Source organism: Coregonus clupeaformis, unplaced genomic scaffold, assembly GCF_020615455.1.
Source record: "Coregonus clupeaformis isolate EN_2021a unplaced genomic scaffold, ASM2061545v1 scaf0421, whole genome shotgun sequence".
Classification (NCBI taxonomy): Eukaryota; Metazoa; Chordata; class Actinopteri; order Salmoniformes; family Salmonidae; genus Coregonus; species Coregonus clupeaformis.
This window is the reverse complement of record NW_025533876.1, coordinates 135041-160910: the sequence shown is the minus strand read 5'-3', so window position 1 is coordinate 160910 and position 25870 is coordinate 135041. Positions and strand designations below refer to the sequence as shown.

The window sequence follows — 25870 nt, the reverse complement described above, 5'->3', positions numbered from 1 at the left end:
GTGGGGATGGGTAAACACTCCATGTTGAAAGTGTTTATTATCTGTGTGTGTGTGTGTGTGTACGTACCTGAGGGAGTATATTTCTGTGCAATCTGTATCACCCCTCTCTTCCAGGAGGAGGAGGGTCCAGAGGCGCTGCTGGTGAAGGGGGAGGGGTTTGAGGAGGATCTGGGGAACCCTGAGGGGACGATGGTAATGGAGGACAACAAGACTACACCTCGTCCAGAACCCACAGAGTATAGGACCACACAGTGTGACTGAGGTGAGCCCACCCAGGTCTTGATTAAGTTTGTCTTAAGTGTGGGACCATGCCTTTGAATTAGCAAATCATTAAAGAGTGTCATGTAATCAAGTAAAATCTAATTGTATTTGTCACATGCTTCGTAAACAACAGATGTAGACTAACAGTGAAGTGCTTACTTACGGGCCCTTCCCAACAATTCAGAGAGAAAAATAACTAACACGTTTGCATATTACTCATAGCAATCCCTAATTTCCCAATCAGAAGATGCTCCAAGGCAGGGTGCTCATATCAGATTTCTTGATGCAACATCCTCTGACTCTGTATCTCTTACAGTCAGTAGACATGGAGGGGAAGCCTGATCTGCTGCTATTCAAAGACTATAGAAGACGGACCAGAGAGCATTGATCTGCTGAGTGGACTAAAGATGGGGGAGCAGGGTAAGGGAGAAATACATATAGCCTATATACAGTAATAGATCTTCAATGGGAATAGTGATGCACCTCGCTATTATTTTGTCTTCATTCATAACATTAAATCAATACAACATACAAAAACACACATTATAATGTATGAACTTGACCAGGTTATTGACTAAAACAACTCGATATGTAGAGTTTTCTCTCCCATGTTTGTAAAGTCTATTTTGTAACCTTTTCCTGCAGGTGTTTGGTTGGAGGCTAACAGAGGCGACTGGGCGACCATCTTAGATTCCCAGACCCAGACCTGTGTAGCCAATGGCCCGGGGGACGACATCACAGAGCTGGCCAGGACTAGCGGTGACATAGTGGAGGTCAGTGGATGGGACAGCGTCCTCAACTCTGGGCTGGTGAACAACACTGTTAACCACAACCAGAAACAGACAGTTGAACACAAAACAACTGAATTTCGTCTCCATGACAACAGACTGGCTGAGACGAGGGCGAAGCGTGGATTTGGTCTGCGGGGACGGGGAGGTGTCCGTATGAGAACAGACACAGAATCGGCTAGCGATGCTCCGTCCTGCTCCTATAGTTGTGATTCAGAGAGACTGATGGCGCCTCAGGTTAACCCCCTAACAGGTGCTGCCTTCAGCCTGCCTTTTTTTTTTTATATAGGATCTATCAACTGGAACATGGACCCTGCGACAACACAGACACTCCCTGGCCTTTGTCCTCTTCACACTCTCCTAATGTTGAATCAGACCTCAGACAATGCCAGTACATCAACATTAAATGGCTACACAAGCCCATTGAAAAATTACAGTAGTCGTAACGCTTTCAGTTGTTCCAGTGGCAAAGAGAAGTGCTTCCAGTGTTCGTTCTGTGGGAAAGCCTTCAGTTTCCCCAAACAGGTGGAGATCCACCAGAGGATGCACATGGGGGAGAAACCGTTCGGCTGCCACCTGTGCCAGGACACAGTTTTTCGGACTCGTTCAACCTGAAGAGGCACCAGAGGGTCCACACAGGGAAGAAACCCTACAGTTGCCCCCAGTGTGAGAAGAGGTTCTCCCACCAGCACCAGCTAAAGATGCACCTGAAGGTCCACACAGGAGAGAGGCTGTTCGCCTGTTGGTTTTAGATGTAGTAGGGAACTGGATGAGGTGACCTGAGGATAGAATGAGTATGATAAGGCAGAGTAGATGATATGGTGATTCACTGATGAAAAGTGACAAACTTTGTCCCTTTAGGTTGATCCTGGTGTTTTAGAGTGAGGTAAGGATAGTGCCTTAATTCATGTTTACTTGACATTACTTAGTAAAGATATGTGTAATGTAATGTTGAACCTTTTCCAAACTATTCTAACATTAATTTTTATCAAAGTGAGGGTACCAGATGTACAGAAAAGGTTGTGTTACCATAATGACAAGTTATTCTACATGTCACATATATAGTTTTGTGCAATAAAAGTACTGTACTTCACATCATGTGAGGGTATGGCCATTTTGTTTAAATTAAATACAAAATTGTCTCTGTGCTGACTGACTTGATTATTTTTGTATCATTGCAGGGACTGAGTTTCCCTTTGTGGGGCTCTATTTTCTTATAACTAGATGTGATGCCTAGCTTAGAAAGAATGCATTAATGATTAAACATAATAGGTTTGTACTGTACTGATATAAATTGTTTAACATAACAAGCTGTGATTCATGTGAGGAATGTTAGGGAGTAGGGTGAGACAGACTTGTGATTCTCACAGACACATACACACTGCCTCTTTGTTAAACCGCACTCAAGGACATGTGTTCTGCTACAGTGGAGAGGAACAGACTATGTCTGAAGTTGCAAAACAACTAAACACCTGGCAACAGTGAAGCGCCAAGGGACTGGGACCAGCCTGTGCGCCAACGATAGCCTGAGTAAGTCTAAACCACGCTCAGTCTCTACTCTGATTGGCCAGCAGGGAGCGGGAACTATCTCTGTCAGAGTATTTGGAGAAGAACTTAGAACAATGGATCAGTTCTCTGAGTGCCCTGCGTGGTATTTCAGTGGACCCGTATATACGAACATCATATTTACCATTGAAGTGTCTTGCATTAATTAAAATACTAGTCTATTTTAGAAGACGTGTATTGACCTCTTTTGTTCCTAATACCAGATTTGAATTGACGCAATTTAACAATTGGTGACCACCGACTGTGATCGGGTAGAAGGGACTTCGCTGGGTATTGTCCGGCCCATTGGACATCTCTGTCATTGAACGGTGTATTTCACAAAGAGTCCGGACTACTAAAAACAGGTAAGCAGACACCTATTGTTATATAACTAAAGTTCTGCACATTGGCTTTATCCAAATTAATTTTGTGAAACACCTGTCTGATGTAAGTGAACTAAATTATGAATTATTATACGAATTATTGTGAGTAGATAAGCACCATATTGTGACATGCAAACTTGTGGTGAATGTGATGTTAAACCTTGGTACCATAGAGTATTGTTCCACCGGCATGTACCAGAGGGCTAGGTACGGCTAGGATCGGGAAAAATACTGAAATCCACAGGCTAGGACCACCAGGGGTGGGAACTGGGGGTACAGGGAATTATTGTCTTAAAAGTGTTGCGCTATTGACACGTATCAGAAGGCTAGATACGGCTAGGATCATAGGGACACTTACATTTTAGTCGACTCCAGGCTAGGATCACAAGTGGTGAGAACTGGAGGCGTAGGGAATTATTGGTTAAAAGTGTTGCGCTATTGACACGTATCAGAAGGCTAGATACGGCTAGGATCATAGGGACACTTAAATTTTAGTCGACTCCAGGCTAGGATCACCAGTGGTGAGAACTGGAGGCGTAGGGAATAATTGGTTAAAGGTGTTACGCTACTGACACATATCAGAGGGCTAGATACGGCTAGGATCAGAGGGACACTTACAATTTTAGGAAGTGTTGCGCTATGGCAAGGTCCGTAACTAGTACGGCTATGATCGTAGGGAGCACTTTAAAGTACACTATAGTGTTGCGCTTCGGCAGGGAGCTGTACTTGGGGGTACCGCCCAGATCGGAGGAGCACTGTAAAGTATAGGTGTCGTATGCATGAGCGTGTGAATGATCCCAGTGTAATAAAATAGTGTTTGCAGACGAAATAAAAGAGTGAATGCGGGTTACTAAAATTAATAAACCTGTATACCTTGATAGAAAACTAATTAGGAATTAAAGACGTCTGTGGCTGTCCAAACTGTATAATTTGTGAATAACTGTTGGGTTTGTGGTTGCTTAAACCGTATAACCCGTTAATAACAATTGGGAACATAAAGGTAAAATAATGAATAACTAGTATGACTAAACTGAAACGTTTGAACTGATATGATTGAACTGTAACGTTTGATGTTTGACATAGCATAATACTGGTTTTAAATATTATGTTGAAGCAATTTGGTTTATTATTTGATTTAATGTTTGATGTTTGACATAGCATAATACTGGTTTTAAATAATTAAGTTGAAGCAATTTGGTTTATTATTCAATTTAACGTTTGATGTTTGACCCTGCAAAATACTGGTTAAATAATTAGACTGAAATAATTTGGTTTATCGTTGAAATATAAATATGCACCGACTTTAACTAATTAGGTGGGAATAATTTGATTTAAATAAATAGATAGACGTACTTTAAATAATTAAATAACGGACGAATATTACAAATTAAAACGAAAAACAGACAAAACCTGTTCCGACTGGACACAGGAGGGAGAAATGCGAGGAGGGGGCTGGAGACAGCGAGAGTGTGGCTTTTGGAGAGTCAGGAGAGACAGGGGGGTGATTTGTGTAAATTGGGAGTTGGCTGGGAACACCGCGGGGCGATTGTTTGAGAGGTACCTATAGATTTCTAACGATATATATGTATGAACTTTCTCACCCAAACGTACGTCATGGGTGAGAAAGTAGAGAATATTTACATTTACAGTCATTTGGCAGACGCTCTGTTCCAGAGCGACTTATGGGAGCGATTGGGGTTGAGTGCCTTGCTCAGGGGCACATCGACAGATTTTTCGCCTGGTCGGCTCGGGGATTGGAACCGGCGACCTCTCGGTTGCTGGCGCGGCGCTCTTGGTCACTAAGCTGCCTGCCGCCCCATATGAGTTTAAGGTTGTGCCGTTGTTTGATAATGTGATAATGTTTAATGGGTAATTGGACCATAACTAATGTGGGTATGGAAGTAATGTATAAACAGTGGAGAGCCAATAGGGGGCTCCATTGAACTATTATGTTTTGTTGGGCATTTCGGTGGCATGAGGTGAGGTATGAGTGAATTCGACGGCTGGTATGGGTGAAGGGAGAGAGAGCATTATTTTGTGTTACTGAATGAGGTGAGAGTTAAATTACTGAGAATAGAGAAGTATTATGGACACTCCGTAATAAATAAACTGAACCAAACAGACGTTACTACAGCAAAAGAGGATGGTTAATGTTGTTACGTTAGTTTTTAAACCCGATGATAGAGGTAAATGCAGAACGCTGTTTGAGAGTGTTTTATTTTTGCTACTAGGGGATTTAGTGTTTGAGATGAAAGGACTGGCTAGTCGGGAGTGATGACGTGGCTGGTTGTGCGACATGGAAGTGGTTGTTTGGCGTGCTTTGAAAGCATCGCGGAATGTGTGGGGTGACTGGCAATGTATCTAAAGGTCCCGGGTTCGAACACAGGTAGGGACAGTGGGTAAAGCTTTCGCATTGGGGCTATAGACCTAGATTGCTATGTGGATTGAGAAATGTGAAAGGTTGAATTAGATAGCTTAAGTAGAAGTATTCTAGAAAGGTCTATGAAAATATGTTACAAGGTCCCCTTGCGCCTTCCCCGTTGTGTAGGAAGGAGCAAGGGGAGGGGTGAGAGATAGTTCAAGTGATAGGAATATCATTAAATGTATGCTTATCAACGATAGCAAGTATTTGTTTTATTAATTAGGGCCTAATCAGAGAGAACAGTTAAAGAAATTGAATAGCGAACTGAAATGGCGATAGAGCTGTGAAAATTGAGTTGAGGACAAAGGAGAATAATTTATGGCTCTGGTTAGCGGGAGAAAAAAAATTGAGACAGTCAAGCGAGTTGGGTTGAGCTGTGGGATTTCAAGTGGAGGTCTGAATGGTTGACTGGAAGGCAGTGCTTTGATAAATTCTAATTGTTATTACTTTATTCGATGGGTTGCTTGACGCCAGTGGTGTATGCAAATAGTTGGTGAATTCTAGAACAATAATTTATTTTCAGTTCGGGGACCAGGGGATGCAAGTGGCTTTGGCTGTTGTGCTGGGGGAATAGCGCCAGCACAATTATAACCAGGAGAAAGAGAATTAGCTTATCTCATTGGAATGTTGCCCAGGGCTAGGGGGAGCAGTAGTGAAGTTAGGCAGTATTTAAGTGGGGCCTGGCTATTTGTGGTTGTTGTTTTTCAAATTGGGTTTTTCAAACAAAAAACAACACACCTAGTATGATGTTTATAAAGCCTTGTTCTTTCAATTTTGGGGTTTTTTCAGCAGGTCAAGGGTGATAGGTCTTGGAGGAGCACGCACAGTGAATTTTATGGAGTTTTTCGGTTTTGGCTGAGTTTGGGGTATATATGATTTCTTATGAGAATGAATGTCATGAGGACTTAATGAACACTTGGGATAAGTAAGATTTATGAAATATTTAGAATAATGGTAATGTTTGGTATACTATGGGATGGAACAGTTCGTTGAATACTTTCAATTGCCTCTGAACTCTGTTTTAACTTTCTGGTGTTAATTAATCATCCACACTAGTAAATTCTAAAGGCATGAGAGGAGGACTTTAAGATAGTTTATTTTACTAAGTTGAGGGTAATTTATAATACTGTGTGAAGAAGATTATAATTTGGTAATAATATATATGATTTGAACCATAAAACAACAGAAGAGAGAGAGAGAGAGAGCTTTCCCTGAATGAGGGATACCTGTTGCTAGTCAATTGTACTAATCTTAGATTACTTTTACAGGATAGAAGTAAATTTAGGTATTATCAAATGTTGTCATTTAAATTTCATTTTTAGTATGCTTTAATAAAAAACAAGTTGGTATTTGAAACTAAATTAATGCAATGAGCTGCAGTAATCAGAGGAAGGCACAATCTAATGCGAAACAGCTATTACCTAGATCATTTATTTAGTAATGAGATCAGGAAGATAGGAGCAATAAAGAAGCAAGGGACAGTCTCAAACATAAAAATAAGGGATGGCAATTGGATGATAAATTACCAATATTACCTACAGTGGGGGAAAAAAAGTATTTAGTCAGCCACCAATTGTGCAAGTTCTCCCACTTAAAAAGATGAGAGAGGCCTGTAATTTTCATCATAGGTACACGTCAACTATGACAGACAAAATGAGAAAAGAAAATCCAGAAAATCACATTGTAGGATTTTTTATGAATTTATTTGCAAATTATGGTGGAAAATAAGTATTTGGTCACCTACAAACAAGCAAGATTTCTGGCTCTCACAGACCTGTAACTTATTCTTTAAAGGCTCCTCTGTCCTCCACTCGTTACCTGTATTAATGGCACCTGTTTGAACTTGTTATCAGTATAAAAGACACCTGTCCACAACCTCAAACAGTCACACTCCAAACTCCACTATGGCCAAGACCAAAGAGCTGTCAAAGGACACCAGAAACAAAAGTGTAGACCTGCACCAGGCTGGGAAGACTGAATCTGCAATAGGTAAGCAGCTTGGTTTGAAGAAATCACCTGTGGGAGCAATTATTAGGAAATGGAAGACATACAAGACCACTGATAATCTCCCTCGATCTGGGGCTCCACGCAAGATCTCACCCCGTGGGGTCAAAATGATCACAAGAACGGTGAGCAAAAATCCCAGAACCACACGGGGGGACCTAGTGAATGACCTGCAGAGAGCTGGGACCAAAGTAACAAAGCCTACCATCAGTAACACACTACACCGCCAGGGACTCAAATCCTGCAGTGCCAGACATGTCCCCCTGCTTAAGCCAGTACATGTCCAGGCCCGTCTGAAGTTTGCTAGAGTGCATTTGGATGATCCAGAAGAGGATTGGGAGAATGTCATATGGTCAGATGAAACCAAAATAGAACTTTTTGGTAAAAACTCAACTCGTCGTGTTTGGAGGACAAAGAATGCTGAGTTGTATCCAAAGAACACCATACCTACTGTGAAGCATGGGGGTGGAAACATCATGCTTTGGGGCTGTTTTTCTGCAAAGGGACCAGGACGACTGATCCGTGTAAAGGAAAGAATGAATGGGGCCATGTATCGTGAGATTTTGAGTGAAAACCTCCTTCCATCAGCAAGGGCATTGAAGATGAAACGTGGCTGGGTCTTTCAGCATGACAATGATCCCAAACACACCGCCCGGCAACGAAGGAGTGGCTTCGTAAGAAGCATTTCAAGGTCCTGGAGTGGCCTAGCCAGTCTCCAGATCTCAACCCAGCGACAGCCCCAAAACATCACTGCTCTAGAGGAGATCTGCATGGAGGAATGGGCCAAAATACCAGCAACAGTGTGTGAAAACCTTGTGAAGACTTACAGAAAACGTTTGACCTGTGTCATTGCCAACAAAGGGTATATAACAAAGTATTGAGAAACTTTTGTTATTGACCAAATACTTATTTTCCACCATAATTTGCAAATAAATTCATTAAAAATCCTACAGTGTGATTTTCTGGATTTTTTTTTCCTCATTTTGTCTGTCATAGTTGACGTGTACCTATGATGAAAATTACAGGCCTCTCTCATCTTTTTAAGTGGGAGAACTTGCACAATTGGTGGCTGACTAAATACTTTTTTCCCCCACTGTAAGTGATTGTTTAGGTAGGTGGTAATATTGACACATGAGCAAAACATGTGTCAAAAGGGGGATGGTAGGATTATAGGAGATGGTAGGATTAAATAATAAATATAGACGAAGGAGAGGACAAAATACTTAAAAATAAATAAAAATAATAATATTTAGATACAGTCTAGAAAAATGAAAAAAGTCAGAAATAGAAATTGAGAGCTGAACATGTGTGAAGATAGTTTATTAACCACACCCGTATGTCAGAGGTTTTGTGCCCCACAGGTGAACTAAAGGAGAAGGTGACCCACTCTATCTAACCAGGTGACTGGTGAGTATCCAGTCCCTAAAGAAGAAAAACTGGAAGCAGGCCTGTTGGGAAGGGCCCTATCAGGTTATATTGGTCACTGCCTTTGCCATTAGAATAGCTGAGAGAGCCACTTGGGTCAACGTTACCCACTGCAAAAGGTAGGCCCACATGCCAACACCGTTGAACACACACAGCGTTAAAGAGAAGAACTGGAACCAATAGGGTCTGGGGGTAAACTCTGTTAACGAAGATCCCCTACCCCGACCTTTCATCACTGTGGGGTGTTTATAGAGGTGTGAGTATGGGTTAGTACCAAGCAGAAAGACTGAGGACAGGAGAGGGTTGGCGGTTTTTGGGAATATGGATAACTTGGGTTGTATCATAGTCTCGGTAATGGTCTTGATATGTCAAGATCCACCACCAATTATGCTATGCCCTTACCATTGTTAAGAAGTAAAAGAGAAGAGAAGCGACCCGACATCCTGACCGTCAAGGACGAGTGGCCTACAAAATGGGAGTCAGAGAAGGGCAGACTGTCAGATTCAAAATAAGGGTTAGGGACATGGCCAACGGGTGGGGTACATGTCAATAAGCAAATTGGGATTATAAAATCCTATTATATTCGTGTTTGGCCCCCACTGCGGATTGTTCCTAGACTCAAGTGTTTAAATACACTTGGGGATGGGGATATGAGACCGAGGGGGACTGAACATCCAGATGGGGGTAAAGAGAAACAAAGACATCACCAATTATCAATTGGAGACTTAAGTTCGGAAGCACAGGAGAGAATTCTAAACCTTACAGCCCCTGTAACCGATGTGTGGTGGGCGTGTGCCAGTAAAGGCAGTGTAAGGCAGAGAATTCCAAAAGGGGTGGCTAGATACATGCGCCCTGGTTCTACTGATTCAGCTAGTTAGAATTAGTCACCAGGAACCAATGATTAAACAGATGTAGGAGGAGTTTTAACAAGAAGGAGAATAGCCCTATTTAGATGGATGCGATTGGGATACCAAGGGGGTTATCGGATGGATACCGAGCTATGAAACAATTGGGGGAAGGGTTTACTACCACGTTCTTTTGGGAGGTGACAATAAACAAAATTGTGAATTGGATTAATTATATCTATTACGACCAACAACGATTTATTGGCTGGACTAGGGATGCAACAGAAGGGATCTTTTGAACAATTATCCGCCATCTCACTCTTATGACTTAGTAAAAAGAGGTTGGCTCTAGATCAGGCAGAAAGGGGTGGTGTCTATAGAATGTTTAAGTTCGCATCATTGGTGGTTACTGGATTTCTGACCCTAGTAGTTGTGTTTCTAATATTAATGTGCTGTACTGCCTGTGTAATTCCTTGTCTGAGAAAGTCTGTTACAGATGTCGTGCATACGGCTGGTATGATGCCCCTCCTAGGGGCTCAAGAAGGAGATGCAGACACTGAGATGAAGTTGACTGAGGATGACCCTTGGTTTGCTATTGGTGAGGTGGTGGAGTGACACCCTAGAGGGTGTCTAAAGGGGGCCAAAATGTATTAATCTGTGTGTTTTATGCTTTATTAATCAAGTTAACCATTGTGAATGTTTGTCTTTCCTTATGTGAAGGTTTGAAGTTCCTGGGTGGCTGATAGCCAACCTAGTACAAGTTGGGTGTAGATGGAAGGACTGAAGGCTTTTTATTATCATTATTGCCTATTAATAAAAGTGTGATTCTTTTTGTTTGTATTGTATTTTAATGAGTGACACCCTAGAGGGTGTCAATAGGGGGAATCCTAAATTTCCCTGAAATTTCTTATTTTGGGTTTTCTTATTTTGGGTTCACACCCAGTGGGTGTGAAAAGGGGGATTGTGGGGTTCTATTTTCTTATAACTAGATGTGATGCCTAGCTTAGAAATAATGCATTAATTATTAAACATAATAGGTTTGTACTGTACTGATATAAATTGTTTAACATAACAAGCTGTGATTCATGTGAGGAATGTTAGGGAGTAGGGTGAGACAGACTTGTGATTCTCACAGACACATACACACTGCCTCTTTGTTAAACCGCGCTCAAGGACATGTGTTCTGCTACAGTGGAGAGGAACAGACTATGTCTGAAGTTGCAAAACAACTAAACACCTGGCAACAGTGAAGCGCCAAGGGTCTGGGACCAGCCTGTGCGCCAACGATAGGCTGAGTAAGTCTAAACCACGCTCAGTCTCTACTCTGATTGGCCAGCAGGGAGCGGGAACTATCTCTGTCAGAGTATTTGGAGAAGAACTTAGAACAATGGATCAGTTCTCTGAGTGCCTTGCGTGGTATTTCAGTGGACCCGTATATATGAACATCATATTTACCTGGGTCATATTTAAGTGTTTTGCATTAATTAAAGTACTAGTCTATTTTAGAAGACCTGTATTGACCTCTTTTGTTCCTAATACCAGATTTGAATTGACGCAACTTAACACCTTATTTCAGTCGAAACAAAACATCATACTTAATTTAACACATATAATGAACTCCAATGGTTTCATAGTGTACTTGAATCACAGTGTTTTGCTATTTGGTATTTTATTAGGATCCCCATTAGCTGTTGCAAAAGCAGCAGCTACTCTTCCTGGGGGTCCACACAAAACATGAAACATGACATAATTTAGTGACAAGGATAGAGAATGCACTGTGTGTCAACTGTGGGGGCGCCCTAGCCCAAGATGTACTCTTAAAAAGTCTAAATCGATTCTCAATTACGATGCGGTTCTAGAAACAGTTTCAGCCCGACAGTATTTTCAGTTACACGTTTCTGGCAGCCTTCTTCCGTTCGTTAGCTAATTAGCACAGGTGGTCTCTCTGTCTTTTGTAAACACGTGCTGTAACATTGAGATATGGACGTGTGATTAGCACTTATCCTAACCCTATGAAGGCCTGTAGTAATGTAACTTTTTTGGGGGGGCTGATATGAAAGTTACGTTCCTTATGTTTCCAAAGCCGTACTGCAAGCGATACGTGTCCACGTTTAGAGCAAACATCGGTTCTATCATCAATAGGCGATAAAGGTAGTTATGTTAGCGTCTATGAATGGGGTAGAGGCACCCATGCAGCTGGTGATACGAAGTGCTCTGTGAGAGAGAAACGAGTTTGAGTGGGGCAGAAAGTTTCCTATGCTGAGGCAGTGGAGAGGTAGATAGCCCAAGGGTGAGTGATTTGACTGGGAGCCCCCTGTGAGTAGGTCTGAAGAGAGCGATCCAGAGAGGTTGAGTTTTAGTAAGATAGGATTTATTGCTATGGTTATTAATTGTACTGCACTGATGGAGTATAAATCCCAGAAAATAGATGTGGTAGTGGCAGCAGCTGTTGGCCTGGAGTAGGATCTGGTATGGCTAAAGTATTGGTATATTGTTGTATATGTTTAGGGTTAGGTAGTGGTACGATTTATTTATCCTCCCCCTCTTTTCTGTGACATAATGTGCAATTCACACGCAGGCCTGTAAAAGTCAGCAACACAGCGTCAAGTCTGCCGGAAACTCACAGGAAGATGACGTAAACGGAAGCAGAGAGGAAGAGGCGAAGCGAGAGAATTTACACCGCCCAAAATCGGGCCTCGTGAGATAAGGTCTAGGAGTGTCGAATTACGTGACGCTTATTTGATCGAATAGTAGAAGTTTCGTAATGTTTAGGCTGTTACAAATGTACTGATATAAGTGGATGCACGTGGCATTCAGGCAACTGAGAAAAACGACTTAGTTGTACCCGTTGTTCACACGCGTATATGCCCGCTCATCGTCTAGAATGGTCCCACTTGATCTCATCTCCTCCCGCCCAGAGATATACCATGTTCTATATCTATGCTCCCGCCTTACGCCTGCCTTTCTTCGTTGAGGACATGTATTTCCATTGTTAGAGCGGTCACTCGACTATCTTGTCAATATAATATATAATCTTTACGGAAAGGAAGTGTCCAAGAACAATTCCCACGTTAGCGTTTTAATGTTATTTAGGCGTGTATTAACACCCAACTAAAAATATTACTAATTTAACTGCCCAGCATCACATACTTAATTCAGGACTTAGCTGATAGATGTTATATAGGTAACGCTAGTTAGCTGCTAACAATGGCTAACTGTATGGTTTTTCACACTCAAATAGCCTCCATCATTGAGGTGCTAGCGAATGCAGCCGTGGCAGAGATCTGTAAACTCGTAGACGACGACTATGCAGTGTTTCGTTTGGAAATAACTCAAAGCCAGAAAGAAAACAGGGCATTGCGGAGGAAACTACTGGAACTGAAGGTGGCACGGGAGCGTGCAGAGAGGACAAATCGAGTCCTCGCCAGTCGCCCAAGTGTCAAGATCCTCGACCGATACAGAGGCATGGCAAGAGGTAGGTCATTTTTTCGATAGTATGCAATAATTCCCCTGATTACTTGGCTATCTTGGGCAAAGACACAATTATCTTCAAACCAGATTATTGATTTACTGCATTTCCTATTATTTACTCAATTAAAACAATGTGATTCATCAAACAATACATCGATCAATAAATAGTATATCAAGAAGTTATGCATAGTGTTACCTTACAGCCTTGCCAATTCTAGACAGTGTCAATAGTGTACAACATACCAAAAACTGTCAATAGTGTACAATATAGCATTGACAGTAGCTAAACTAACAGCCTATTTTCTCCCAATCACTCTCTCAGGTGAAGGACATCTCACTGGAGGCCACAGGAGCATTGTGAAGCCAGCGGGACACAATGCATTGAGAGATGACCAACCAATCACTGTTGATGAGGGGAGTGGAACCTCAACCCAGCAGATTATCGTGATAGAGGTTAGTGTAATAGTGTTGCATAAAACATGAGTTACTTGGTGGCCCGTTTATTTCAGAAAGGCTCCCCTCAGCTATTCACTTGCTTACATGTACATTCTCATCATAGGGGGGCTTGTGAGACTTCCCTATGCCATTGTTATTCAATTCAACTCATGTACCGGTAATAACCACCTCTCTTCTTGTGTCAGTCTGCAGATGTAGAGGCTGCAGGTCCTGGGGTCAAGCAGGAGAGGTCTGAAGGAGAGGAGGACACACTGCACAGCAGAGACATTCAGACTGGAGCAGCTGGAGCACGCCCTGTAGCCACGGACGAACCCACCACCGCACCATTGCAACCCAGGACCTGCCGCAGCATCACGGAGGTCAGTGGAACACTGAACGCCGTCCTCAAGTCAGAGACCGACACAGAGACTTCAACTGTAACACAAAGGCTTTTACACACAGGATCTGACCAAATGTCAGACCCAGAGACACTTGGGCTGGGGAGACTGGGCTGTCCTCCTGCTCCCGCCTCGGAGTATTTACTTTATGAAACCTGAGCCCGAGGACGGTTCATTCCAATCCCGATTCAGGTGACGCGTTAGCGACTGGTAATAATCCGTCTTGTTCTTACACTTCAGAAATGGACACTAGCAACATGCCCTTGGGTTTAGAGACACAGACTGATCTATCTAGAGGGGACTGGAACCGTTGCAGTAGAAGTGTATACTCTGAAGGGTGCCTATATGAGGCAGGGGAGGGTATGGCTGTAGATAAAGTGAAAGTGGAGGGTGACGTTCCTCCCATATGGAATGCAGATAGTCACCTAGGAGATGGACACTCACAGGGCAGAGATTTCTTAGATTACAGGGAAAGTTTGGAGACAAATCCAAATGTCGCTATCCACTATCCTTTACACACGCTCAGGGATCGCGATCCAGTGTCCGCGTCGATGGGGCCTTCCGAATCACATGGCAGCGTCCTTTTCGATCAGGTATTGAACTCAAACGACAGGGCTAGAGCCCAGGCTCAGAGAGAGGAACCTACTTATAGTAAAGATAAACGGTTCCTCTGCATGTTCTGTAACAAAGGCTTCAGCTGCCCCCAGAAGGTGGAGATCCACCAGAGGGTCCACACAGGGGGAGAAACCCTACAGCTGTACCCAGTGTCACATGCGCTTCACCCAGGCTGGCAACCTGAAGAGGCACCAGAGGGTGCACACTGGGGAGAAACCCTACAGCTGTACCCAGTGTCACATGCGCTTCGCCCAGGCTGGTCACCTGAAAATGCACCTGAAGGTCCACACGGGAGAGAGGCCGTTCACCTGTACGCACTGCGGGAAGAGGTTCTCAGAGAGGAGCTACCTGAGGATACACCAGCAGAAAAATCACTCCTCTATAACATAGAAAGTAACCATTCCACTCGATAGCTTCTGACGGTTAGATCAAACCCTGGATTTTCAGCAGAAAAGGTCCGCAGATGCATTTGGAATAACAAGATTCCTGGGAAGAATGTTGCATCCAGACATTGGCATATATAAGCCTACAAATCTGTTACATATTGTGTTCATACTGTGTAGGCTATATGATGTTCACAAATGCCTATTTCATTACTTCCATTCAACGACTTAATTGAGACGTGTATGTGTGGTTTTCATATGGTGTAATTAACACTTAAGTTTAATAAACACAAAATGGGACTTTTCATTCTAAGACTTTCATTGAGACTCTTTAGTATACATCACATCTGATCTGTATACACCTGACAGCGCTTTATAACCATATACTTACTAAATATACCCACACACTTACAAACAGCTACTGTACACACCAACATAGTCAGGTTTGTCTGATGATGACTTATCATTGCTGACTTATATTTACCCACATCATCATATTTATGTCCACCATGATGGGTTCAACAACAATGAAGTCATTCTATAACTACAGTATAGGACTCAAATGTAGTTGGGATGGGTAAACATTCCATGTTGAAAGTGTGTTTATTATCTGTGTGTAAGTACCTGAGGGAGTGTATGTCTGTGTTATCTGTATCACCCCTATGTTCCAGGAGGAGGAGGGTCCAGAGGTGCTGCTAGTGAAGGAGGAGGAGTGTGAGGAGGGTCTGGGGAACCCTGAGGCGACCATGGTCATGGGGACAACCAGACTACACTTCCTCCTGAACCCACATTGGAACCAGCTGAGCAGCACAGGACCACACACAGTCTCACTGAGGTGAGCCCACTGTGAACTACTGTCTGAATGGTATTAGGTCAGGGCCCGTATCCACAAAGCCTCTCAGAGTAGGAGTGCTTATGTCTTTTAGATCATAATAAGACTTGATCCTCAATCAGCACTTTCTCAGACTCTTTGTGCTGGGCCCCTATCCACAAAGCATCTCAGAAAAGGTCCTAGGAATCCTATAAAAACCTGTTTTTAAGACAAAGAATCTCCCTGCTCAGAGTAGGTTTTAAGATGATGTTAAGACACTTTCCAGACAAACTCTTGAGCCAGGAGTAAAATCAACTCTCAAAAGTTTCTGGTAATCATGATAGTTTGAGTTACCGCAAAGGAAAGATAGTGATGACGCTCATTAACATTGTTGCAAATTATGGGGAATAACCAATCGCGATGAGGCATTGCCAGCTGTGAACTCTTTAGCACGCTTCAGACAACCACAGTGAATGTGACTGTACATCAAATGTTGCAATGTTTATAATTTTCGCCTGACACGATCACTTTGCCTTCTCTTAATTATCGCCTAATATGTTGGCATGCATAATATTATTTTACAATATTTTTTGTTGTTGTTGACAATATTACCGTTATATCAACACACTCGTCACTCCCGTTTAACAACTCTAAATCGCTTTGGCACAGTAGGAATCAAGTCACTTGCCGATAATGTTGCATACAATGTTGCCTACAACATTTTAAAGGTCTATTATTTTAATTAAACACAGTCAAAGTTAACATAAGCCCTAGATGCCTTCAATTGCCCAATTGATGGGCATGCCCAATTTAGGCATATTTTTTTAACAACGTGATATTGCGCTCCAAAGGGATAACTTTAAATAACATAATGTAGGTAATTAAATAATAACACTGCTACATTAATGTAGATGCTACCATGATGAGTGAGGCATACATATCATGCTATCCTTCCCTGTTATTGGTAATGGGGAGAGGTTGCATGTCTTGGGGGGTATGATCTTTGGTAGCATCCACTTTAATGTAGCAGTGTTCATACAAATATTATATTCTTACTTACAATAAAAGTGACTCCAAAATGACACAATACATGATTTACCATTCATTTCTATTGGGCACAACATAATCTGTCTTTCGCCTCATTTGAAACATTTGATCACAAATCCAAAATGCTGGAGTAGGCTATAGAGCCAAATTAAAAGTTTTAGCTTCACTGTCCAAATAAAAACTTAGGGGAGTGTACGTCACCATGTCATTGGGTTAAGTGCCAATTTATGCTTGAACCGAAAATGTGGTGGGAAAGCGCCGTATGGATGGTGTGACGCAATAGCGTAGCCTCCGGAGGCACGCAGACGCCAAATTGAGCTCTATACCACATCGACGTGCGCCTCTCAAATGTTGTAACAATGTGGAGGGCTCCGTATAGCTCCGCATTGACATAATTGGTTGACGGTAGGTGAGGGCGGGAGGTCCAGTATAAACACAAACTCACTTCCTTGACAACTTCCTTCAGAACTGCTCTGTGCTGCTTGGCTAAGTGCAAGAAGTATGAATGCCCTGACTTCTGCAGAGGCCATATCACCGTAAATGCAGCACGGCCAATGCAGACGTCGGATTGACCATACAGCACCTTTTAGTCTACAGTCCTTGACCTATTGGCCTGACCATACAGCACCTTTTAGTCTACAGTCCTTGACCTATAGGCCTGACCATACAGCACCTTTTAGTCTACAGTCCTTGACCTATAGGCCTGACCATACAGCACCTTTTAGTCTACAGTCCTTGACCTATAGGCCTGACCATACAGCACCTTTTTAGTCTACAGTCCTTGACCCTATAGGCCTGACCATACAGCACCTTTTTAGTCTACAGTCCTTGACCTATAGGCCGTAAATGGCCTGTAAGGGTACCTTCAGGTCATGTGATGACTGAGGTGAAATATTATGACCTAAAGTGCACCTGTATATGATATTCCAGACAGACTGGTCTCTACAAACTGGGTCAGAGTATACAACCTGTTTACTTCTGTTTAGGAGGGTAATTAACCAAATACCCCTCATTAACCCTTTGTTAACTTGTCATTTGAAACAGGCTTGAGTAAATACCTGTTTTTAGAGAGACAGTAAACCTAGGCTAGATAAAGGACAGTTGAATATTTACCTTACTGGGGTGATGCAGATGGAATAAAGTAATGTGATTGTATTTTATTCTACTGTTCTTGCTAACACACTGTTCTTTCTAAACAAGTCTGCTCTGCGCTTGAAAGATACTGATCATGAATAGGAGATTTGATGTGTACTGTAATAAGCAGTACCATATTTCAAATAACAGTGCGCATGATATAACCTTTTCATTTAGCCACACCCTTTGAGCTATGATGCCAATCAATAATAGGTCCCCTGTAGCTCAGTTGGTAGAGCATGGCGCTTGCAATGCCAGGGTTGTGGGTTCGTTTCCCACGGGGGGCCTGTATGAAAATGTATGCACTCACTAACTGTAAGTCGCTCTGGATAAGAGCGTCTGCTAAATGACTAAAATGTAAATGTTAAATATTCTCAACCTTTTAATTGTAAAGTGGTTATCCCACTGGCTATAGGGTGAATGCACCAATTTGTAGTCGCTCTGGATAAGAGCGTCTGCTAAATGACGTAAATGTGCCCTTGAGCAAGGCACTTAACCCTAATTGCTCCTGTAAGTCGCTCTGGATAAGAGCGTCTGCTAAATGACTAAAATGTAAATGTAATAACATCCCATAGAGATCCTACTAAATTACTAAACCCTAAAAGTTCAAGAATGGCACGAAAATGGCAGCCATATCGGTCAGGGAGATATCCAAACCAGTCTAATTGGAATTAACGGCAGTAGAGGCATAATCCTGATTTTACTTCTACAGGAAAATAAAAGTAACGCATGTGATATCAGAAATTGTATAATATAATTATTTTCAACGTAAAATATTGTCATAATTATAGAAACAGTTGATGGGTTTTATACATTTTCTGTATAAATAGCCTCTAAAATATATGTAAACAGACCATAAATGTCTCAAGTTGTGTTTTCTTGGAAAGCTGTGAGTGCTAATATACGAAATCAGTACTTGTTGCATTTACAACTTGTCTAAGTCCTATCATCAACTTATTTCAGCCAGTGTATGGCATATTGGCAGTTATTTTGAAAAATTCATTGAATCATTCCTCTAAAACAGGCTGGCTGGCTGGCTAGCTAGCTAACAAACATACAGTGAAGATACATTCTTCAAATTCATTATTTTACCACAGCACTGGCAAAGCATGTTTGACCAACTCCCTGACAGAAATGTCTGACCTTTATCCCATCATAAGAAGGGCTACCACAGGCAAAGTCAAAATTGGCTATATTGTACAAATTAATGAAAACAAAAATTTGCATTTTGGTCTTAATTTAAGGTTAGCCATAAGGTTAAGTTAAACATCTTATTTTAAGAAACTACATTGTGGAAATGGGCGGGGTTTGTGACTTTGTGGCTGTGGTAACTAGTGACGACCAATGAGAAGGTTTATGTCCTTTCTAGTACTGGTATTCTAATTCCTAATTCTATGTAACATCCTTTCTCGTCAGTGTAAACGGAAGTGAACAGTGCCGAAGAACAATTTCCACGTTAGCGTTTTTATTTACCTGCACAGCATAACGTGTACCCCATGCAGTCTTTAATTCGCGTTGGAGACAGGACTTGGTTCATAGACGTTATCTACAGTAGGTAACGCTAGCTAGCTGCTAACGTTGGTTAACAATGGCTAACTGTATGGTTTTTCACACTCAAATAGCCTCCATCATGGAGCTGCTAGCGAATGCAGCCGTGGCAGATATCTGTAAACTCGTTGACGACGACTATGCAGTGTTTCGTTTGGAAATAACTCAAAGCCAGAAAGAAAACAGGGCATTGAGGAGGAAACTACAGCTACTGGAACTGAAGGTGGCACGGGAGCGTGCGGAGAGGACAGTGCGAGAGCGCGGCCTCGCCAGTGGTCCCAGTAGTGTCAAGATCCTCGACCGATACAGAGGAATGGCAAGAGGTACGTTTCGCAGAAGGCCGATGCTGCTCTGCCTGTCGCGGTTCATATGTACAGTAACTTGGTGCCTGTCGCCGCGGTTCCCCTCTGCGCATGTGTTCAGATGTAAATTATAACACATGATGTGATTTGAGCAACAACAACAATTTTATCCAGGCATTGTACTGGGAGTTACAGGTTTGCCAATACAAAACATAGCCAGAAATGTTTCAGCTAACCTGGTAATGGCAATACTATCTTAGTTCTCAATTGGTGGAAACAGGAGTCTCCTAAAATGTCCGTGTCCAGATGCAGGGGCTCCGTTTGAATTTAGAAAATGCTCCGTTATTAAAAATAAATCAATGTTTTGCTCCATGAAGTAAAACAACAATGTGTGTGTCGCCATCATGTGTATTTCAATTATTCTCTCATTGATGAGACAGGTGTCTTGTCATCATGCACTAAATGTAAGTCGCTCTGGATAAGAGCGTCTGCTAAATGACTAAAATGTAAATGTAATGCAGCACTTTGGGGTGGACCCCCCACCTGTCTCGATCAATGAGAGAAGACTTGAAATACCCAAGATGGCGGCGTACACGTTCTTGGATTAGTTCATGGAGTACTTCAAGGAGTATTTATTTTACAAGTGTTCTAAATTCAAATGGACCCCTACAACTGGACACTGACATTTTATGACATTCATGTTTCCACAAATCGAGAACAAAGATAGTATCGCCAATACAAGGTTAGTTGAAACATCTCTGCAGACGTTTTGTATAGCCAGACATGTAACTCCCAGTACAATGGTTACCAAAATGTTTGGGTTAAATCACATTATCTGGTTTTACAATATGTAGCTAATAATTACTTAGCCTTCTTGGGCAAAGACACAATCATATTCTATCCAGACTCTTGATTTACTGCATTTCCTATTATTTACTCAATGAAAACAATGTGATGCATGGAACATAATACATTAAATAATAATTAGTATATCAAGAAGTTATGAGAAGTGTTACCTTACGTCTTTGCCAATTCTAGACAGTGTCAAAACTGTCAATAGTGTACAATATAACATTGAGCATTGACAGTAGCTCTTTTCCCCGATCACTCTCTTTGGTGAAGGACATCTCACTGGAGGCCACACAAGCTTTGTGAAGCCAGTGGAACACAATACATGGAAAGATGATCAACCAATCACTGTTGATGAGGGGAGTGGAACCTCAACCCAGCACGTTATCTTGATAGAGGTTAGTGTAATAGTGTTGCATAAAATATTGCAGTTACTTTGGAAATCAAATGTGGACATTTACTTCAGAAACGCGCCCCTCAGCTATTCACTGTGACCGACCGCCTCGATTCGGTCTTATGTAGCAAAATTTGAAATTGTGTTTTTACATGGGATAAAAGTAGAGACTCAGAGCTAGAAAAGGGTATATCATACACTACAGTTGAGGAACAATGGGAAAGTAATTCTGCTCTGAAAGTTGATAATTTCTCCCCACTTTTGAGAAAATGGCTCTTGAATGTTTTGGTACACTTACTGGAGACCAATTCTTTGTCAACACCCATTTAGCATCGTTTACACCCTCTTAAGCCTTAGCCCCACCCATCTCTTTAAGGATTCACACCAGGCCATGTGGTAAACACACAATATTTATCAGATAAAATCTAAGTTTATTTGTCACGTGCACACAATACAGAAGGTGTTAATGGTACAGTGAAGTGGTTACTTGCATAGTAGTAATATCAAAAGCAGGAAGTGTCCAGATAAAAATATTTAATACATATTTTATCATTATTAGATGACGCTTACCCGACACACTAGTCTAAATTGATGGGTCATGTGAAGGAAATTATATAACCACCACCCAGCCACATGTATCTAAGTGGATGGGTCACTATTGTCTAGACATGTACACATGTTCATGAAATACAATAGATGGCCGTAATCACCCCCAGACACACCTGGCTAATTTGATGGGTCATGTAATAATCCGGCCGAAGTGGAGTCTTTTGTTTAGACATCTAGCTAGCTAGCTACTACTACCAATGCAAACATTGACATAGCTGTGTAGTATGAATCTGCAGGTAGCTAAAGCTAACAAACTAGGTTCAATGTTAGCTAGCTAACATTAGGCTATAACTAGCAATGCAAATGGATTTCTGATTCTAATAATAATACTACAAAGATCATACACGTAACGTTAGCTAGCGAGCCAGCAAGCTAACGTTTGCTAGCTAATTAACAGTACGCTTTAACTTGCAATAAAAACGACTTTCTGACAAAATTAGAAGCTTATTTCTGAAAATGTAGCTAGGCTCTTACCCGTATACATGGATGAACGCTTCACGGCAGACTGGAACCATTTAACTCAGTTTTGTTTGTAGCTACATCTTGTTTGGCCAGCGTTGTCAAGTCACTCCGGTTCACACTGACTGTGGCGTGTGCAGAAAGTAGCCCATCACTTTTTCCAACTGATCTGTCAATAGCGCCTGCTAAATTCAGGGCATCAATGTTGTTGAGAAAAGTAGCAAAACTTGTGTAGTTCTCGATGGCTAACGTTATATCTTTCAAAAACAGCACAGTAGAAAGGACTGTCAACACATACTGATCAGCTCACGTTATAGACAGAAGCAGGCTACATGGCAGACCAATCCAAACTAATCTCCCGGCATGTCCAGCCCATCCATTATCTCAGCCAATCATGGCTAGCGGGAATTTCCTGTCTTTTTCCGTGGCTAAACCAACTAAGCTCGTCATTTAACAATTGTATTCGTATTTATGGATGGAATACAAGTTTGTTATTAAGGCACATGAAAGTAAACGTTCCAGAAGGCATTTCTGCCAAAAACGCATTTTGATAAAAATAAATGTTTACGTTCAAATGCCGCTCCTGTGAAGTAGTGACGTGTGACATACGCCTAGTTTCCTGAAACGAGTCACAATTTATCTGCCATAGGGCTTGTAAGACTTCCTACGACATTGTGATCTAATCATGTAATGGTAATAACATCCTACCTCCTTGTGTCAGTCTGCAGATACAGAGGCTGCAGGTCCTGGGGTCAAGCAGGAGAGGTCTGAAGGAGAGGAGGACCTACGGCACAGCAGAGACATCCAGACTGGAGTGGCAGGAGCGCCCCCTGTAGTCACGAAGGACCCCACAACCACCGCATCGCAGCCCAGGGCCCGACGAAGCATCACGGAGGTCAATGGAACGCTGAATGCAATCCTCAAGTCAGAGACAGACAAAGAGACTTTAACTGTAACGCACAGGTGCTTACCCACAGGATCTGACCACAGATCAGACCCAGAGAGACTAGGCCTGGGGGAGACTGGGCTGTCCTCCTGCTCCTGGCTCAGAGTATTTACCAGTATTTCAACAGAGCCAGAGGACAGTTCATTCATGTGGTGATGAGTTAGACTCTGGTGGTGATGATCTGTCTTGTTCTTACGCTACAGAGATGGACCCTGGTAACATATCCTTGGGTTTAGAGACACAGACTGATCTGTCTAGAGGGGACTGGAACCAGTACAGTAGTAGTGAATACTCTGAAGGGTGCCTAGATAAGAAAGGGGAGGGTCTGATCATAGATGAGGTGAAAGTGGAGGGTGAGGTTCCTACCACATGGAATGCAGATAATCACCCAGGAGACGGACACTCACAGGGCAGAGATTTCTTAGATTACAGGGAAAGCTTAGAGACAAATCCAAATGCTGCGACCCACTCCCGTTTACACGCACTCAGGGATAGCGACCCAGTGTCCATGTCGATAGGGCCTTCCGATTCACACGGCCACGTCCTTTTCAATCAGGTATTGAACGCCAACGACAGGGCTAGAGCCCAGGCTCGGGGAGAGGGAGCAACATCAGGCAATAGTAAAGAGAAACGGTTCCTCTGCATGTTCTGTAACAAAGGCTTCAGCTGCCCCCCAGAAGGTGGAGATCCACCAGAGGGTCCACACAGGGGAGAAACCCTTCAGCTGTACCCAGTGTGACATGCGCTTCGCTGAGGCTGGCAGCCTGAAGAGGCACCAGAGGGTCCACACAGGTGAGAAACCCTACAGCTGCCCCCAGTGTGAGAAGAGGTTCTCCCACCAGCACCATCTGAAGAGGCACTTGAAGGTCCACACGGGATAGAGGCCCTTCGACTGCACTCACTGAGCGAAGAGGTTCTCAGAAAGGAGCTACCTCAGGATACACCAGCAGAAAAACAATTCCACTCTATAACATAGAAAGTAACTATTCCATTCGATAGCTTCTGACGTTTAGATCAAACCCTGCGTTAAAGATGGATTCAGCGAGATGACATAGATGCACAAAGTAAACAGCAGTAGTGGGTCAATTTCCACAACAACTAAGAGCATTGAAGTGTAAGGCCCAGACATTGTGGGATATAAATCAAATCAAATCCAATCAAATTGTATTGGTCACATGCGCCGAATACAACAGGTGCAGACATTACAGTGAAATGCTTACTTACAGCCCTTAACTAACAGTGCATTTATTTTTAACAAAAAAAAATAATAGTAAAAAGGTAAAAATAAAACAACAAAAAAAGTGTTGAGGGAAAAAAAAGAGCAGAAGTAAAATAAAATAACAGTAGGGAGGCTATACAGTGGGGAAAAAAAAGTATTTAGTCAGCCACCAATTGTGCAAGTTCTCCCACTTAAAAAGATGAGAGAGGCCTGTAATTTTCATCATAGGTACATGTCAACTATGACAGACAAATTGAGATTTTTTTCCTCCAGAAAATCACATTGTAGGATTTTTAATGAATTTATTTGCAAATTATGGTGGAAAATAAGTATTTGGTCAGCTACAAACAAGCAAGATTTCTGGCTCTCACAGACCTGTAACTTCTTCTTTAAGAGGCTCCTCTGTCCTCCACTCGTTACCTGTATTAATGGCACCTGTTTGAACTTGTTATCAGTATAAAAGACAGAAAATGTAAATGTAAATAAAAGACACCTGTCCACAACCTCAAACAGTCACACTCCAAACTCCACTATGGCCAAGACCAAAGAGCTGTCAAAGGACACCAGAAACAAAATTGTAGACCTGCATCAGGCTGGAAAGACTGAATCTGCAATAGGTAAGCAGCTTGGTTTGAAGAAATCAACTGTGGGAGCAATTATTAGGAAATGGAAGACATACAAGACCACTGATAATCTCCCTCGATCTGGGGCTCCACGCAAGATCTCACCCCGTGGGGTCAAAATGATCACAAGAACGGTGAGCAAAAATCCCAGAACCACACGGGGGGAACTAGTGAATGACCTGCAGAGAGCTGGGACCAAAGTAACAAAGCCTACCATCAGTAACACACTACGCCGCCAGGGACTCAAATCCTGCAGTGCCAGACGTGTCCCCCTGCTTAAGCCAGTACATGTCCAGGCCCGTCTGAAGTTTGCTAGAGTGCATTTGGATGATCCAGAAGAGGATTGGGAGAATGTCATATGGTCAGATGAAACCAAAATATAACTTTTTGGTAAAAACTCAACTCGTCGTGTTTGGAGGACAAAGAATGCTGAGTTGCATCCAAAGAACACCATACCTACTGTGAAGCATGGGGGTGGAAACATCATGCTTTGGGGCAGTTTTTCTGCAAAGGGACCAGGACGACTGATCTGTGTAAAGGAAAGAATGAATGGGGCCATGTATCGTGAGATTTTGAGTGAAAACCTCCTTCCATCAGCAAGGGCATTGAAGATTAAACGTGGCTGGGTCTTTCAGCATGACAATGATCCCAAACACACCGCCCGGGCAACGAAGGAGTGGCTTCGTAAGAAGCATTTCAAGGTCCTGGAGTGGCCTAGTCAGTCTCCAGATTTCAACCCCATAGAAAATCTTTGGAGGGAGTTGAATGTCCGTGTTGCCCAGCGACAGCCCCAAAACATCACTGCTCTAGAGGAGATATGCATGGGGAATGGGCCAAAATACCAGCAACAGTGTGTGAAAACCTTGTGAAGACTTACAGAAAACGTTTGACCTGTGTCATTGCCAACAAAGGGTATATAACAAAGTATTGAGAAACTTTTGTTATTGACCAAAT

At 42.4% G+C, this 25870-nt stretch overlaps 1 non-coding gene and 1 pseudogene across 1 annotated transcript; both read left to right on the top strand.

Moving 5' to 3' along the window:
* Positions 1-580: 580 nt before the first annotated feature.
* On the top strand, positions 581-15282 carry LOC123481108 (annotated as a pseudogene).
* A 4371-nt stretch (positions 15283-19653) lies between these two features.
* On the top strand, positions 19654-24235 carry LOC121556651. Its single transcript, XR_006658654.1, has 3 exons — positions 19654-19838; positions 20940-21064; positions 22850-24235. It is a non-coding gene; the product is annotated as a zinc finger protein with KRAB and SCAN domains 8 (transcript).
* Positions 24236-25870: the final 1635 nt, after the last annotated feature.